We start from the raw sequence: 19875 nt of genomic DNA on the forward strand, positions 1-19875 counted from the left end.
CAGCGGATAAGGAAAGGGTGAATCAAAAACCCCGCCTCCATGGCTGAAGATTGTTCCCTCCAAATTCAGGTGACAGTGTCCCTTTAAGTGCATCTCTAAGCTGGTCAAACTTTGCCTTCCTAAAGTTCAGTGTTTTTGTGACTCCCTGACAAGTCCCCCTTGTGAAAAACAGGTGAAACTGTACAATATTGTGGTCGCTATTTCCTAGATGCCCGACGACCTGCAGATTTGTTATTCTGTCAGGTCTATTAGATAAAGAATACATATATATACAAAATTAAATGTACAGCATGCATTTGAAAATATATACCAAACCTACAACATAATGCACAACTCAGAAAATCATGATAAACGTAATTTTTATTAGTCATAAAATTATCACATAACATACATAAAAGGGAAAACAAAACCAGGCGGAAAAAAGTGCGGGGTATCACAGAGACCAATTATAATGTATAATGTGGCACCTAAAATCAGATAATAGAAAAAGGGGGAATAAATCCCCACTAAACATTAAACCATGTGCGCACAATGAATCCCATGTTAGCATCCATAAAATACATAAATACCCATTATGTCTATAAAGGAGTCACCAAAAATCATTTATATTGCCGCAAAATGTTGCTCAGAATTTGTCATTATACTGAATTTAATAATGCCAGAATAATATATATAATAAGATTAGAGATAAGACAAATAAAGACAGGGTGTCAACGTTTCAAGCCGTGTGCACAGATCAGTAAAACAGCAAATGCACTTGCTGTCCCTCGTTAAAGCTCAGGCGAAACGCGCATCGGGCAGGTGCGGGCTACCACAGGACCACTCACATGGTTAAGTATTCCATTCCATTATACAGTCTCCTTTTTGTCAGTCTGTCTTATGAGTCTTTGGTGTTCACACTGTGCTGCTACATTACTTGTTATGCATTGTTTGCATGGCATTGTTTGCACTGTGCTGCTATATAAATAATAGTGTGCTGCCATATCAAATTTAGCTGCTATATAAACAACCTTTGTGTGCTGCTATATAAATTCAGTGTGCACTGTTTACGCTGTGTTGCCATATTAATAAGTGCATTTGCTGTTTTACTGATCTGTGCACACGGCTTGAAACTTTGACACCCTGCCTTTATTTGTCTGATCTCTAATCTTATATATATTACTCTGGCATTATTAAATTCAGTATAATGACAAATTCTGAGCAACATTTTACGGCAATATAAATGATTTTTGGTGACTCCTTTATAGACATAATGGGTATTTATATATTTTATGGATGCTAACATGGGATTCATTGTGCGCACATGGTTTAATGTTTAGTGGGGATTTATTCCCCCTTTTTCTATTATCTGATTTTAGGTACCACATTATACATTATAATTGGTCTCTGTGATACTCCGCACTTTTTTCCACCTGGTTTTGTTTTCCCTTTTATGTATGTTATGTGATAATTTTATGACTAATAAAAATTATGTTTATCATGATTTTCTGAGTTGTGCGTTATGTTGTAGGTTTGGTAGGTCTATTAGATAGTATTAGGTCTAAAATTGCGCTCCATTGGTTGGATTCTGCACCAATTGTGAAAGATAATTTTTCTTGGTTATTAGCAGAAACCTGTTACCTTTATGGGTTTCGCAGGTCTTTGTTTGCCAGTTAATATCATGGTAGTTAAAGTTCCCCATAACAAGGATCTCATTATGGGTTGCAGCTTCATCTATCTGCCTTAGTAGTAGACTTTCCAGGATTTCTGTTATATTTGGGGGTTTGTAACAGACCCCAATGAGAATTTTGTTACTATTTTTCCCTCCATGTATTTCGACCCATATGGACTCGACATCCTCATTTGCTTCGTTAATATCCTCCCTTAAAGTGGACTTTAGACAAGACTTTTCCTAAAGACAAACCCCTCCTCCTTTCCTATTTTTTCGATCCTTTCTAAACAGACTGTAACCCTGTAAGTTAACTGCCCAGTCATGCTTTCATCTTACCATGTCTCGGTTATTCTCACTATGTCATAGTTACCTGTAGATATTTCTGCTTCTAGTTCTTCCATCTTGTTTGCCAGGCTTCTGGCATTTGCGAGCATGGAGTTTAGAGGATTTTGTTTTGTTCCAATCTCCTCCCTGTGGATGTTTTAGTAATTTTCTTATCTCCCTTCGAAGTATGTTGTCTTGGGTCTTTTTTGCCGCACCTCATATCCTTCATCAGTGTCTTTCTTGGCTTCATGTTCATGTCTAATGTTTTTCTTCCTGTCCTCTCTTCTTCTAGTTTAACGCCCTCCTGATGAGTGAAGCGAGTCGTCTGGTGAATGTGTGTTTTCCAGGTTTGTTGAGGTGTAGTCCGTCTTTGGCGAGGAGTCCGTCGTACAGGTAATTCACACCGTGGTCCAGGAATCCAAATCCTTGTTGTCTGCACCATCGTCTTTGTTCGCATCAAGGATCCTGTTCCATCCCCTGGTGCCATGCCAGTCTACTGGAAGGATAGAAGAAAAAACTACCTGTGCATCCAGTTCCTTTATTTTCATCCCCAGCTCTTCAAAGTCCTTGCAGATTGTCGCCAGGTCTTTCCTTGCCATGTCATTGGTGCCAACATGTATCAGAAGAAATGGGTGGACGTCCTTGGAGCTGAAGAGCTTTGGTATCCTATCGGTCACATCCTTGATCTTTGCACCTGGGAGGCAGCATACTTCTCTTGCAGTTATGTCCGGTCTGCAGATGGCTGCTTCTGTGCCTCTCAGTAGTGAGTCTCTCACCACTACCACTCTTTACTTCTTGGCTGTACTTTTTGTTGTCACTTCTGGGTGTTGCTGTGTTCCCTTTTCTTCTTTGCTTCCTGGTAGTGCCTCATCCTTAGCTGTGCCTCATCCTTAGCTGTGCCATCTTCGTCCTCCACAAAGCCTTGGTATCGGTTTCTCAGTTGTGTGGTTGGTGATGTCGCCACTTTCTTCTTGCTTCTTTTGGTCACATGCTTCCACTTGTCTGCTTTTGGAGGTTCTCTGACACTTTTTTCACCTTCTGTGACCAGTAGAGATGCTTCTTTTCTGTCTAGGAAGTCTTCATTTTCTTTGATGAGTTTCAAAGTTGCAATTCTTTCTTCCAGACCACGCTCCTTTTCTTCTAAAAGGGCCAGTAGTCTACACTTTTGGCATGTGAAGTTAGATTCTTCTTCTGATCGATCTGTGAACATGTAGCACATGTTGCAGCTCACCATGTAGGTTGTCACACCTGCCATGTTGCTCCTAGATCCTGCAGACTTGCTGTGTGTCTTCCTTCTTGTGTAACCTACTCAATCAGCCAAGTTTTCTTGCAATAATGCCCTAGAAGCAAAAATTTGGCTGCTTTCCAAGCAGCTGGTGCTAGCTGTACCCAAAAATCTTCTTGCTGAGGGAGATTCTTCGCTTTTCCCAGAAGGTACCTGGAATATGCAAATTGGCCTCCTCAAGCTTTAATCCCTGTTTTGGCGATGCTTTCCAAGGAGTTGGTCTCGACTGTACCCAACGATCTTCTTGCTGAGGGAGACTTCACTTGTCCCAGAAGGTACCTGGAATATGCAAATTGGCCTCCTCAAGCTTCAATCATTAAAAATTATTTTGGTATTGCCAAAGTCAAGGTCTACCCACGGAGAGATTTATTTTTTCCGATTCTTCCGATAAAGCTCAAAGAAAAAGTAATATTGCCCCTTTGCTATACATGCGCTGTAAATTCACAGACAGAGGTTTGCACACATAGGGATGAAGAGCGCTCTCCGACAGGTACATGGTGTACTATAGAGTTGAGAAGTCCATAGAAAAAGGGTATAGGATAGCCCACATCTATGAAATATGGGATTTTCCTAATACTAGTGATAAATGATCTGTTTGCCCCGTACATTAAATTTCATCTTAAGCTATGTGCGCACGTTGCAGATTTGCTTGTGTAAAATTATGCGTGGTATCTGCCTCTCTTGGCAGAAAACGCAGTTGAAAATTTACTTGGTTTTGATGCAAATTCGATGTGAATTTTCATGCAGATTTTCATACATTTTTGTAAATCCATACAGGAAAATAAAGATATATTATAAAAAAAAAAGAATTGTGATGTTATTTGCTTGTTCAACCTCTATAGCCAGATACCCTCATTAATATTAAAAGATGCATACACACACAATCTGTTTATTTTTTTTTTAAATTGCATGGGCTCCCAAATAATTTTAATAACCAGCAGAGGGAAAATGTTAACATTCTGGGAAGGAGCCAATAGGCATTAAGGTTCCCAGGCTATTAATATCAGCTCACAGCTGTTTGCTTAGCCTTTACTTGCTAGTTTACAGGGGAACCCCAGAAAAAAAAAAATTGACATGGGGTCCCCCTATAAAATCGAACCAGCAAAGGCTAGGCAGACAGCTGCATGCTGATATTAATAGCCTGGGAAGGGGCCATGGATATTGGCATCCCCCCAGGCTAAAAACATCAGCTCTCAGCCATCCCAGATGTGCCAATTCTGGCACTTAGCCTCGCACTCCCCACTTGCCCTGTAGAGGTGGCAAATGGGATTCATTTTTGTGTGGTTGATGTAACCTTTGTATTGTCAGGTGACATGAAGCCTACAGGTTAGTAATGGAAAGGCGTCTATAAAGACACCTATCCATTACTAACCCCATAGTTACATGGTAAATAAAGACACGGCCATAATAAAGTCCTTTATTTGAAATCTTCACACAGACTCCTTTATTGAATCTTAATTTACCATACTTACTGAACACCTAATCCCCGATGCCCTCCTGCAACAAAAATAAAATAAAGCAACGTATAAGGGTATGTGTCCACGTACAGGATTGCATCAGGATTTGGTCAGGATTTTATGCAGGTAAATCCTGACCAAATCTGCACCTGAGGTCACTGGCAAGTCACCTGCGTTGTCCTTGCATTGTTTCTGCAATGTAAGGACACGCCGCATGTCAGTTTCGGCGGGTATGACGCATGCGTCTTTTAATGCATAGTGGAGATGGGATTTCATTAAATCCCCTCCACTATGCTGTAACATCGGGACGCTGCGTTTTTGACGCTGCGGCTCAATGCAGCGTCAAAAACGCAGCGTTTCCTGAATGTGGAAACATACCCTAATACTCCCTGTCCGCCATAGTCCATTTAACCCCTTCAAGACCCAGCCTATTTTGACCTTAAAGACCTTGCCGTTTTTTGCAATTCTGACCAGTGTCCCTTTATGAGGTAATAACTCAGGAACGCTTCAACGGATCCTAGCGGTTCTGAGATTGTTTTTTCGTGACATATTGGGCTTCATGTTAGTGGTAAATTTAGGTCAATAAATTCTGCATTTATTTGTGATAAACACGGAAATTTGGCGAAAATTTTGAAAATTTCGCAATTTTCACATTTTGAATTTTTATTCTGTTAAACCAGAGAGATATGTGACACAAAATAGTTAATAAATAACATTTCCCACACGTTTACTTTACATCAGCACAATTTTGGAAACAAAATTTTTTTTTGTTAGGAAGTTATAAGGGTTAAAATTCGACCAGCGATTTGTCATTTTTACAACGAAATTTACAAAACCATTTTTTTAGGGACCACCTCACATTTGAAGTCAGTTTGAGGGGTCTATATGGCTGAAAATACCCAAAAGTGACACCATTCTAAAAACTGCACCCCTCAAGGTACTCAAAACCACATTCCAGAAGTTTATTAACCCTTCAGGTGCTTCACAGAAGCAGAAGCAACATGGAAGGAAAAAATGAACATTTAACTTTTTAGTCACAAAAATTATCTTTTAGCAACAATTTTTTTATTTTCCCAATGGTAAAAGGAGAAACTGAACCACGAAAGTTGTTGTCCAATTTGTCCTGAGTACGCTGATACCTCATATGTGGGGGTAAACCACTGTTTTGGCGCACGGCAGGGCTTGGAAGGGAAGGAGCGCCATTTGACTTTTTGAATCAAAAATTGGCTCCACTCTTTAGCGGACACCATGTCACGTTTGGAGAGCCCCCGTGTGCCTAAAAATTGGAGCTCCCCACAAGTGACCCCATTTTGGAAACTAGACGCCCCAAGGAACTTATCTAGATGCATAGTGAGCACTTTGAACCCCCAGGTGCTTCACAAATTGATCCGTAAAAATGAAAAAGTACTTTTTTTTCGCAAAAAAATTATTTTAGCCTCAATTTTTTCATTTTCACATGGGCAACAGGATAAAATGGATCCTAAAATGTGTTGGGCAATTTCTCCTGAGTACACCAATACCTCACATGTGGAGGTAAACCACTGTTTGGGCACATGGTAAGGCTCGGAAGGGAAGGAGCGCCATTTGACTTTTTGAATGAAAAATTATTTCCATCGTTAGCGGACACCATGTCGCGTTTGGATAGCTCCTGTGTGCCTAAACATTGGCGCTCCCCCACAAGTGACCCCATTTTGGAAACTAGACCCCCCAAGGAACTAATTTGGATGCCTAGTGAGCACTTTAAACCCTCAGGTGCTTCACAAATTGATCTGTAAAAATGAAAAAGTAATTTTTTTTCACAAAAAAATTCTTTTCGCCTCAATTTTTTCATTTTCACATGGGCAGTAGGATAAAATGGATCATAAAATTTGTTGGGCAATTTCTCCCGAGTACGCCGATACCTCATATGTGGGGGTAAACCACTGTTTGGGCACTCGGCAGGGCTCGGAAGAGAAGGCGCGCCATTTGACTTTTTGAATGGAAAATTAGCTCCAATTGTTAGCGGACACCATGTCGCGTTTGGAGAGCCCCTGTGTGCCTAAACATTGGAGCTCCCCCACAAGTGACCCCATTTTGGAAACTAGACCCCCCAAGGAACTTATCTAGATGCATATTGAGCACTTTAAACCCCCAGGTGCTTCACAGAAGTTTATAACGCAGAGCCATGAAAATAAAAAATAATTTTTCTTTCCTCAAAAATGATTTTTTAGCCTGGAATTTCCTATTTTGCCAAGGATAATAGGAGAAATTGGACCCCAAATATTGTTGTCCAGTTTGTCCTGAGTACGCTGATACCCCATATGTGGGGGTAAACCACTGTTTGGGCGCACGGCAGGGCTCGGAAGGGATGGCACGCCATTTGGCTTTTTAAATGGAAAATTAGCTCCAATCATTAGCGGACACCATGTCACGTTTGGAGAGCCCCTGTGTGCCTAAACATTGGAGATCCCCCAGAAATGACACCATTTTAGAAACTAGACCCCCAAAGGAACTAATCTAGATGTGTGGTGAGGACTTTGAACCCCCAAGTGCTTCACAGAAGTTTATAACGCAGAGCCATGAAAATAAAAAAAAAAATTATTTTCTCAAAAATGATCTTTTAGCCTGCAATTTTTTATTTTCCCAAGGGTAACAGGAGAAATTTGACCCCAAAAGTTGTTGTCCAGTTTCTCCTGAGTACGCTGATACCCCATATGTGGGGGTAAATCACTGTTTGGGCACATGCCGGGGCTCGGAAGTGAAGTAGTGACGTTTTGAAATGCAGACTTTGATGGAATGCTCTGTGGGCGTCACGTTGCATTTGCAGAGCCCCTGATGTGGCTTAACAGTAGAAACCCCCCACAAGTGACCCCATTTTGGAAACTAGACCCCCAAAGGAACTTATCTAGATGTGTGGTGAGCACTTTGAACCCCCAAGTGCTTCATAGAAGTTTATAATGCAGAGCCGTGAAAATAATAAATACGTTTTCTTTCCTCAAAAATAATTATTTAGCCCAGAATTTTTTAATTTTCCCAAGGGTAACAGGAGAAATTTGACCCCAATATTTGTTGTCCAGTTTCTCCTGAGTACGGTGATACCCCATATGTGGGGGTAAATCACTGTTTGGGCACATGCCGGGGCTCGGAATTGAAGTAGTGACGTTTTGAAATGCAGACTTTGATGGAATGCTCTGCGGGCGTCACGTTGCGTTTGCAGAGCCCCTGATGTGCCTAAACAGTAGAAACCCCCCACAAGTGACCCCATTTTGGAAACTAGACCCTGAAAGGAACTTATCTAGATGTGTGGTGAGCACTTTGAACCCCCAAGTGCTTCATAGAAGTTTATAATGCAGAGCCGTGAAAATAATAAATACGTTTTCTTTCCTCAAAAATAATTATTTAGCCCAGAATTTTTTATTTTCCCAAGGGTTACAGGAGAAATTGGACCCCAAAAGTTGTTGTCCAGTTTCTCCTGAGTACGCTGATACCCCATATGTGGGGGTAAACCACTGTTTGGGCACACGTCGGGGCTCAGAAGGGAAGTAGTGACTTTTGAAATGCAGACTTTGATGGAATGGTCTGCGGGTGTCACGTTGCGTTTGCAGAGCCCCTGGTGTGCCTAAACAGTAGAAACCCCCCACAAGTGACCCCATTTTAGAAACTAGACCCCCCAAGGAACTTATCTAGATATGTGGTGAGCACTTTGAACCCCCAAGTGCTTCACAGACGTTTACAACGCAGAGCCGTGAAAATAAAAAATCATTTTTCTTTCCTCAAAAATTATGTTTTAGCAAGCATTTTTTTAGATTCACAAGGGTAACAGGAGAAATTGGACCCCAGTAATTGTTGCGCAGTTTGTCTTGAGTATGCTGGTACCCCATATGTGGGGGTAAACCACTGTTTGGGCACACGTCAGGGCTCGGAAGTGAGGGAGCACCATTTGACTTTTTGAATACGAGATTGGCTGGAATCAATGGTGGCGCCATGTTGCGTTTGGAGACCCCTGATGTGCCTAAACAGTGGAAACCCCTCAATTCTAACTCCAACACTAACCCCCCCACACCCCTAACCCTAATCCCAACTGTAGCCATAACCCTAATCACAACCCTAACCCCAACACACCCCTAACCACAACACTAACCCCAACACACCCCTAACCCTAACCACAACCCTAATTCCAACCCTAACCCTAAGGCTATGTGCCCACGTTGCGGATTCGTGTGAGATATTTCCGCACCATTTTTGAAAAATCTGCGGGTAAAAGGCACTGTGTTTTACCTGCGGATTTTCCGCGGATTTCCAGTGTTTTTTGTGCGGATTTCACCTGCGGATTCCTATTGAGGAACAGGTGTAAAACGCTGCGGAATCCGCACAAAGAATTGACATGCTGCGGAAAATACAATGCAGCGTTTCCGCGCGGTATTTTCCGCACCATGGGCACAGCGGATTTGGTTTTTCATATGTTTACATGGTACTGTAAACCTGATGGAACACTGCTGCGAATCCGCAGCCAAATCCGCACCGTGTGCACATGGCCTAATTCTAAAGGTATGTGCACACGCTGCGGAAAACGCTGCGGATCCGCAGCAGTTTCCCATGAGTGTACATTTCAATGTAAACCTATGGGAAACAAAAATCGCTGTGCACATGCTGCGGAAAAACTGCACGGAAACGCAGCGGTTTACATTCCGCAGCATGTCACTTCTTTGTGCGGATTCCGCAGCGGTTTTACAACTGCTCCAATAGAAAATCGCAATTGTAAAACCGCAGTGAAATGCGCAGAAAAAAACGCGGTAAATCCGCCATAAATCCGCAGCGGTTTAGCACTGCGGATTTATCAAATCCGCAGCGGAAAAATCCGCAGAGGACCAGAATACGTGTGCACATTCCTAACCCTAACCCTAGCCCTAACCCTACCCCTACCCCTAACCCTACCCCTAACCCTACCCCTAACCCTAGCCCTACCCCTACCCCTACCCCTAACCCTAACCCTAACCCTATTCTAACATTAGTGGAAAAAAAAAAATTTCTTTATTTTTTTTATTGTCCCTACCTATGGGGGTGACAAAGGGGGGGGGTCATTTATTATTTTTTTTATTTTGATCACTGAGATAGATTGTATCTCAGTGATCAAAATGCACTTTGGAACGAATCTGCCGGCCGGCAGATTCGGCGGGCGCACTGCGCATGCGCCCGCCATTTTGGAAGATGGCGGCGCCCGGGAGAAGACGGACGGGACCACGGCTGGATCGGTAAGTATGATAGGGTGGGGGGGGGACCACGGGGGGGGGGGGATCGGAGCACGGGGGGGGGAATCGGAGCGCGGGAGGGGTGGAACGGAGCGCGGGGGCGTGGAACGGAGCACGGGGGGGCTGGAATGGAGCACGGGGGGGTGGAACGGAGCACGGGGGGGGGGTGGATCGGAGTGCAGGGGGGGTGATTGGAGCACGGGGGGAGCGGACACGAGCACGGGGGGGAGCGGAGCACAGGACGGAGGGGAGCCGGAGCAGTGTACCGGCCAGATCGGGGGGGTGGGGGGGCGATCGGAGGTGTGGGGTGGGGGCACACTAGTATTTCCAGCCATGGCCGATGATATTTCAGCATCGGCCATGGCTGGATTGTAATATTTCACCCGTTATAATGGGTGAAATATTACAAATCGCTCTGATTGGCAGTTTCACTTTCAACAGCCAATCAGAGCGATCGTAGCCACGAGGGGGTGAAGCCACCCCCCCTGGGCTAAACTACCACTCCCCCTGTCCCTGCAGATCGGGTGAAATGGGAGTTAACCCTTTCACCCGATCTGCAGGGACGCGATCTTTCCATGACGCCGCATAGGCGTCATGGGTCGGAATGGCACCGACTTTCATGACGCCTACGTGGCGTCATGGGTCGGGAAGGGGTTAATACAGAGTGTCCCACAACGATCTCACGTGTAGAACAGTCATATCGGGAGATGTGACCACTCTACCCGACTTCCGGCAATACACTGACAGGAGGTATTTGCTCCCACAGTGTATCACAGAGTTCACCGAAGTTCATCAGCTCCGGTGCTGTCACTTACGGCACCACTGCATGAGAAATTTCTAATGCAGTGATGCCACAAGTGAGAACACCAGAGCTGATCAGTTGATGAGCTCCAGTGAACTCTCACGGCGACTCAGTGATACACTGCGGGATTACCCCCTGTCAGCCGGAGGCCGGGTAGAACGGTCACATCTTCTGATGGGACTGTTCTACACGTGAGATCATGGGACACTCGTTATTAAATGGACTACTGCAGACAGGGAGTATTAGATGTTTATTATTTTTGATTGCTTGCAGGAAACGTGGGCGTCGGGGGATTAGGTGATGAGTGAGTATGTATATTGTATGTAATTATGTAAATGTTTTTATGTTTTTTGTTTTTTTTTACAATTGAACACAGTTGCTGGTAGATGGGACTACTCTCCCATCATCGGTTCATGCTGTCACTGTTATATGTGCAAAAAAGAAGAGAATGTCCAGCTTTACCAAATCCGTAATAAAGAGTTTTCTTTATTCACAAACTTTGAACATAGAGGATACAGACTTCAGCACGAACCATATGGGTAAGAATCTCAACGCGTTTCTGGAGACTAAGCTCCCTTAATCATGACAATATTTCTTCTTTCACTGTTCTATGTGACAGCAGACATAGCCGGATGGGAGTAGTAGTCCCACCAGACGATGCCTGGGTACACACACAGACAACCGCACACAGACAGGCACATATCCTTCCCCCCACACACTCTTCCTCCCTCTGATATTTCTTTTCTGCAGCGTTTTTGGCACGCAAATCCGCAGCCCTCTTTACACCTGCGGATTTGACTGACTCAATGTAAGTCAATGGGTACAGAAGCGCTGCAGATTCGCAAAAAGAATTGACATGCTGCCAAAAATAAAATGCTGCAAATCAGGACAGAATTTTCTGCAGCATGTGTACAACAATTCTGGATTCCCATTGTTCAACATTGCTTGAGCAATCCTTTGCGGATTTGGTGCAATTCCACTCAGGAAAAACGCTGCGGATCCACAACAAATCCGCAATGTGTGCACATAGCCCTAGGGATAAGCAGGATGCCTTTGGTTATCCTAGCTGATGCACTGATGACAACAAGAAACAACAGTACATTGATGCCTTTCTTGAAAAAGGAGGTGTACAATTACAGACTGAAAATAAAGGATGGAATCCTACTAAGAGACAGATCTCTAAACTTTTTCTTAAATTCTTTATGGGGAAAGTTTGCCCAGAGATCTAATTTATCATGTACCAGCATTATTAGCAATCCCGAAGAGCTTTTTCAGCATTTTTTTTACCGTACTATGACATTTCAATGTTGAATTTTATTGATGATGAAACCACAACAATTGATTGGAAATATGCAGAAGGACATCACACCATCAGCAAACACATTTTTATAGCATAACGAAGTAGAAGTAGAAAGGAGCACTCACCATCCAGAAGAAATGTTCAATCTTTATTGCGGCATAAAATGTATAGCAAGGTCTCACAGGAGAACGTGGGTGTCAAGAGATGGTGAGTGCTCCTTTCTACTTCTACTTCGTTGTACTGAATTTTGGACCCTGCTTTTTCACAAGGAGCACCCAAATCCATAATACTGGCTGAAGAAACGCATGTTTTGTGGTTTTCCACCCAGTATCTCTGATTTAACCTGCTGTGAGTGCGGACTTTGATTCTTAGTTTTGGGTGCTTACATTTTTATAGCATGCTTTACAACATTGTATGCCAGACTAGAGCTTAAGGCTATGTGCACACGATGCGGATTTTGCTGCGGATCCGCAGCAGTTTCCCACGAGTTTACAGTACAATGTAAACCTATGGGAAACCAAAAACGCTGTGCCCATGCTGCGGAAAAAAACGCGCGTAAAGGCAGCGTTTTCTTTTCCGCAGCATGTCAATTCTTTTTGCGGAATCCGCAGCGTTTTTACATCTGCTCCAATAGAAAACTGCAGATGTAAACCCACAGCGGAATCCGCAATAGAAAACGTGATAAATCCGCAGTAAAAACCTTTTCCCCTGCGGATTTATCAATTCCGCTGCGGAAAAATCCGCAGAGGAGCTCTATACGTGTGCACATACCCTTACTCTTTGCTGGACAAACTGCAGGAAAGGTGTCTTTATCATGACACAGATTGTTATTATTGTGTAGAGAGAAGGTGAGTGGAGTCCTCCTTTAGGCGATAATATCTCATAATAATTACCAAATATGCAGGGCTCTTTGTTATTCACTTCAACTAATAGGAAGTAACAACTGCAGATCTGAACGGTATCCTTTAAAAATGAAAAAGCAGGTGCCTCTTGTCTTCTTGTAATTCATCTACACTTCAAGCAACTTAAAATTACAACTGCAGATCTGAACGGTTACCTAAAGGTACCGTCACACTAAGTGACGCTGCAGCGATACCGACAACGATCCGGATCGCTGCAGCGTCGCTGTTTGGTCGCTGGAGAGCTGTCACACAGGCAGCTCTCCAGCGACCAACTATGCCGGTAACCAGGGTAAACATCGGGTTACTAAGCGCAGGGCCGCGCTTAGTAACCCGATGTTTACCCTGGTTACCAGCGTAAAAGTAAAAAAAAAAACAAAAAAACACTATAATAATAATAATAATAATAATTTTTATTTATATAGCGCCAACATATTCCGCAGCGCTTTACAAATTATAGAGGGGACTTGTACATACAATAGACATTACAGCATAACAGAAATACAGTTCAAAACAGATACCAAGAGGAGTGAGGGCCCTGCTCGTAAGCTTACAAACTATGAGGAAAAGGGGAGACACGAGAGGTGGATGGTAACAATTGCTATAGTTATTCGGACCAGCCATAGTGTAAGGCTTGGGTGTTCATGTAAAGCTGCATGAACCAGTTAATTAATTTTTTTTTTTTTTTAATATAGGCCACACAGGGATCGTTAGGTTAATGCATTGAGGCGGTAGGCCAGTCTGAACAAATGAGTTTTTAGGGCACGCTTAAAACTGTGGGGATTGGGGATTAATCGTATTATCCTAGGTAGTGCATTCCAAAGAATCGGCGCAGCACGTGTAAAGTCTTGGAGACGGGAGTGGGAGGTTCTGATTATTGAGGATGCTAACCTGAGGTCATCAGCGGAGCGGAGGGCACGGGTAGGGTGGTAGACTGAGACCAGAGAGGAGATGTAGGGTGGTGCTGAGCCATGGAGTGCTTTGTGGATGAGGGTAGTAGTTTTGTACTGGATTCTTGAGTGGATGGGTAACCAGTGTAATGACTGGCACAAGGTAGAGGCATCGGTGTAACGGTTGGTGAGGAATATGATCCTGGCAGCAGCATTCAGGACAGATTGGAGCGGGGAGAGTTTGGTAAGAGGGAGGCCGATTAGTAGAGAGTTACAATAGTCCAGACGAGAATGAATAAATGAAACAGTAAGAGTTTTTGCAGAGTCGAAAGTAAGAAAAGGGCGAATTCTAGAAATGTTTTTGAGATGCAGGTAAGAAGAGCGAGCCAGTGATCGGATGTGGGGGGTGAATGAAAGGTCAGAATCAAGGATGACCCCAAGGCAGCGGGCATGTTGCTTTGGAGTAATGGTGGAACCGCAAACGGAGATGGCAATGTCAGGCAAAGGTAGGTTAGTAGAGGGAGAAAACACGAGGAGTTCAGTTTTTGACAGGTTTAGTTTCAGATAGAGGGAGGACATGATGCTAGAGACAGCGGTAAGACAATCACTGGTGTTTTCTAATAAGGCAGGCGTGAGATCAGGAGAAGAAGTGTATAGTTGGGTGTCGTCAGCATAGAGATGGTACTGGAAGCCAAATCTACTGATTGTTTGTCCAATAGGGGCAGTATACAAAGAGAAGAGGAGGGGGCCTAGGACTGATCCTTGAGGAACCCCAACAGTAAGGGGAAGGTGAGAGGAGGAGGAACCAGCGAAACATACAGTGAAGGATCGGTCAGAGAGATAGGAGGAGAACCAGGAGAGAACGGTGTCCTTGAGGCCGATGGAGCGGAGCATAGTGAGGAGGAGCTGATGATCCACAGTATCAAATGCTGCAGAGAGATCCAAGAGAATTAGCATGGAGTAGTGACCATTAGATTTAGCTGTTAGTAGGTCATTAGAGACTTTAGTGAGGGCAGTTTCAGTAGAGTGTAAAGAGCGGAAACCAGATTGAAGAGGGTCGAGAAGAGAGTTATCTGAGAGATAGCGGGTAAGACGGGAGTGGACCAGGCGTTCGAGGAGTTTAGAGATGAAGGGAAGATTAGAGACAGGTCTATAATTAGCGGCACAGTTTTGGTCGAGGGATGGTTTTTTAAGTAATGGATGTATGATGGCATGCTTAAATGAGGAGGGAAAAATACCGGAAGTGAGGGAAAGGTTGAATATTTTTGTTAGGTGAGAGGTGACAGCCGGGGAAAGGGACTGGAGGAAATGTGACGGAATGGGGTCACTGGTGCAAGTGGTCGGGCGAGAAGATGCAAGGAGCCTGCTTACTTCTTCTTCTGTAACTGGTTCAAAGTCAGAGAGTGAACTAGATGCAGTGGGGGAGGGAGGACAGTGCATGGTATGAAGAGATTGGGAGATGATTTCCTGTCGAATATGGTCAATTTTTTCTTTGAAGTAATTGGCCAGATTGTCAGCACGGAGATCCGTGGTTGGGGCCTGCGCTCTTGGGTTGAGTAGGGACTGGAACGTGTCAAAGAGACGTTTAGGGTTATTGGACAGGGAGGTGATGAGGGTGTTGAAGTAGGTTTGTTTGGAGAGGTGAAGGGCAGAATTGTATGTCTTTAGCATGAACTTATAATGGATGAAATCTTCGGGTAGATTAGATTTTCTCCACAGACGTTCTGCGCACCTGGAGCACCGCTGCAGGAAACGTGTTTGCAGCGTGTGCCACGGTTGTTGCCGTCTGTGCCGAGTTGTTTTATGTATAGGAGGAGCAGCTTCATCCAGGGCACTTTGCAGGGTTTCATTGTAATGCTTCAGAGCAGAATCAGGACATGAGATGGAGGAGATTGGGGCCAATGAGGACTGCAAGTTCTTCATAAGTTCCTGGGTGTTAATGGCCTGTATGTTTCTATAAGTGTGGAAAGTGTGGGTGACCTGAGCGGGATGGCAGTTCTTGATAGAGAATGAAAGAAGGTGGTGGTCAGAGAGTGGGAGAGGGGAGTTTGTGAAATCATCCACTGAGCAAAGCCGGGAGAAGACCAAGTCAAGGGAGTTTCCATCTTCATGTGTTGGAGAGTTAGTATGCTGCGAGAGGCCGAAAGAGGAGGTTAGAGCCAAAAAGGTGACGTCACCGCTCTGCTTTCTGGCCGCTGTGCTTACACAGGGCAGAGAAGCAGAGCGCCGAGGGACAGACAGCGGAAGGTAAGTATGTAGTGTTTTTTTTTTTTTTTACTTTTACGCTGGTAACCAGGGTAAACATCGGGTTACTAAGCACGGCCCTGCGCTTAGTAACCCGATGTTTACCATGGTTACCAGCGAAGACAACGCTGAATCGGCGTCACACACGCCGATTCAGTGATGTCAGCAGGAAGTCCAGCGACTAAATAAAGTTCTGGACTTTCTGCAGCGACCAACGACATCACAGCAGGATTCTGATCACTGCTGTGTGTCAAACTGAACAATATCGCTAGCCAGGACGCTGCAACGTCACAGATCGCTAGCGATATCGTTCAGTGTGACGGTACCTTTAGTTCAATATACAACTTGAAGTGACAATGTAGTCATAGTTCCCTATGAATAGGTCATTCACTGAACTGAAAACCGGTGACAATTGCCTCAATTTAATTCTTGCAACTTAAAATTAGAAGTGTTTGTATGAATGCAGTCCTAGAGACAATGTTTATATAGGTCTGTCAGAGCCTACAATAGGCAACAGGTGATACCTCAGTAAGTCGTCCACGAACACATCAGCTGTGGCAATAAGCTCTAAACATAAGTGTTTGTATAAATGCAGCCTTAGCCAGGGTTACACTTGCGAGTGTGATGCGAGAACCTCGCGTGAGTCTCTCACATCAATACCCGGCACTGACGCCGGCACTCGGGACCGGAATGTGCGGCTGCATGTATTTCTATGTAGCCGCACACTCCGGTCCCGATGTCAGTGCCGGGTATTGATGCGAGAGACTCACGCAAGTTTTTCGCATCACACTTGCAAGTGTGACCCTGGCCTTAGAGACAATGTTTATTAATGTCTCTCAGAGTCTACAATAGACAACAGGTGATACCTCAGTAGGTCTCTGACGAACACATCAGCTGCGGCAACAAGCTCTAAACATAATTGGCTACAGCACAGTGTCTCTACTGGATCTACAATGTGTTTGTATTCATTTGCAGCTTCCTAACGGATCTACTATATGCAATCTATATGATTGTAATACTATTAGCAACGAGTGTTCAGTGATAACTGATGTTTAATTGCGGTGTATTGTGGAGTTCAAGAAACGTGATGTAAGTGAATCTAGTTGAACACCGAAATGTATTCATACGACTTCATAAAATGTAATATAAACATAAGGATGAATGACCTTGGTGAGATCATAACATCCAACACCGCAGAGACACCATCACGTGTTTCAACACAGTGATCCAGAACACTGCCCCCATCCCTTATGGGAAATATGCAAATGCATGTAGAAAAGCCGCGGAGACACCATGACGTGTTTCTCAACGCAAGCAATAAATAGCCAGGTCTTTCACCGGGAAGGAACAACCACGGGAAGGGCAGCATCCAAAAAGGGAAAACCACCTATGCCAAAACATGGTATCCATCCACAGACAGCTGTTTCGGGGTATTTGCTCCTCAGTGTGGAGTAGGAAACTGGCTATTAGGAGCAGTGCCTAGTAAAAGGACTATAAACATACGGATGAATGACCTCGGGGACTGTGGATGGATACAATGTTTTGGCATAGGTGGTTTTCCCTTTTGGGATACTGCCCTTCCTGTGGTTGTTCCTTCCCGGTGAAAGACCTGGCTATTTATTGCTTGCGTTGAGAAACACGTGATAGTGTCTCCGCAGCTTTTCTACATGCATTTTCATAAAATGTAAAGGATTTTGTTCAATAAACATTATAACTTAATTGAAAAAGGTGTCTCTCGTTCTGTATTTTACAAAAATCAGTACTGTTTATCATATCAAATTGTCAATAGAGAATAATTATTATTGGACCTATAAATAATAGGCCCTATATAAATAATAGGTACGATGAAACAATTCTGATTAATTTATCAATTATAAAAGAGATATTGCACTTTGTTCCACTTGGATTACTGGGAATCGTGTCAGTAATTAATTTAATATACTGCAATATCCATTTTATATCAATTTGATAGGAGTGTGGCAACTGTCCGATTTCTTTTTGACAAGTCATATGGCTCTTTTTTCTTTAAATAATGATCAGTATTGTAGTATTTGGTAACTATGTGGTGGTAATATGTGATCTGGACATGACGTGGTGGTATTTGTCTCTTGTATGTGCATTATTGGTAATAAAAAAATAAATAAATAAATGTATGTGACGTTCAGTTAAAGAAAAATATAGACAGAAGGATATTGGATATTTTAAGAAAATGTTTAATAGAGTAGAGCCCTGCCAAAAGAGTCTACCTTGTGGTGGTAGCTTAAAAAAAAACAAACAAAAAAAACGCTTACAGTCCTTGGTCTAGTGCGGAGTCTCCAGCGTTGGTGTCTGGAATTAGCTGCAGCACTGACATCACAAATGACAGGGTGGCAGCCACTCACTCAGCTCAGTGACTGGAGTGGGACATTGAATCTATACAGTCAGAGTTCATTTACTGGAATTGGCTGCAGCACTAAAGTCACTTTAACAGCACGGCAGCCAGACAGCAGTTCTGTAACTGGAAGGCATCAGTGGACTCAGTGATGTTGAGTAAAACACGGTTTGTTTGGTTTAAGACTATGCGCACACGGTGCGGATTTGCCTGCAGATTCACAGCAGTTTTCCATCAGGTTTACAGTACCATGTAAACCTATGGAAAACCAAATCCACAGTGTACATGGTGCGGAAAATACCGCGCAGAAACGCTGAGTTGTATTTTCCGCAGCATGTTAATTCTTTGTGTGGATTCCGCAGCATTTTACACCTGCTCCTCAATAGGAATCTGCAGGTGTAAAACCGCATGTGAAATCTGCACACAAAAACGCAAGAAATCCGCAGGTAAAGCGCAGTGCGTTTTACCTGCGGATTTTTAAAAAACGATTCGGAAAAATCCGCAGGGAATCCTAAAAAGACAATCCCTGCTTGGTGCTGTATTCCTGTACCGCGGGTTATTTTGGTGCTGTATTCATGCACTGATGGTGGGTCTGATGCTGTCTTCACCTATTAAGATTACCGCCAAATCCATACTGTAAGGAGAAAAAAAAAAATGTAATATAGAAAATGACAAGTGTGCTGACCAAGAGAATAGTGTCCACGAGCCATACAATTCAACACCTTAAAAGCAAAACTCAAAAAAGCAATAGTGGAATTCTGTTTATTAACTGTAGGTTTAAAATTTGAAGTGCGTGTGTAATTTTACCTCAGGCAGAAAACTAAACACACACCACAATAAGCTATGCCCCCGATATACCTGAGGTTGTCGGCTGATTCAGGCCCATATCTCTCATATGTTTTTGGGTCTTTGGAAATAGAAGAAGATAGCGTGCTGATAAATGGGGATCCAGAGCGATTTCGGTCACAATATTGTGGTGCTAAAGTCATGTCATAAGGAATCATTTTCTAACTGGCAGTATTAGTTACAATCTAGTGGGATTATCCAGACATGGTATAAAAAGGTAATTAGTCATGGCGGTACTGTTCCATCAGTGTAGTTAAGCATTTCTGATCTTTGAAGTGCGCCTTCTCTGGAGGACAATAGAGGATTGAATAGGTAGCAGAATTTAGACTTTTGTTCGGGGGGGTGGTGTCATGTGATCTTTTCTGACCCAGGCAATGCCCCTGACTAACAACCTGCATGAGAAACTAACACGTCTCCACATGGGGCGATCCAGTCAGTTACAGTAGAGTGTATTCAGTCATGGAAGCTTATGGCAAGAGAGTTAATTAAAAAAAAAAAAAAAAAATTATATATATATATATATATATATATATATATATATATATATATATATATATATATATATATATATATTTATA

The sequence above is a fragment of the Ranitomeya imitator genome, chromosome 4, assembly GCF_032444005.1.
Source record: "Ranitomeya imitator isolate aRanImi1 chromosome 4, aRanImi1.pri, whole genome shotgun sequence".
Lineage (NCBI taxonomy): Eukaryota > Metazoa > Chordata > Amphibia > Anura > Dendrobatidae > Ranitomeya > Ranitomeya imitator.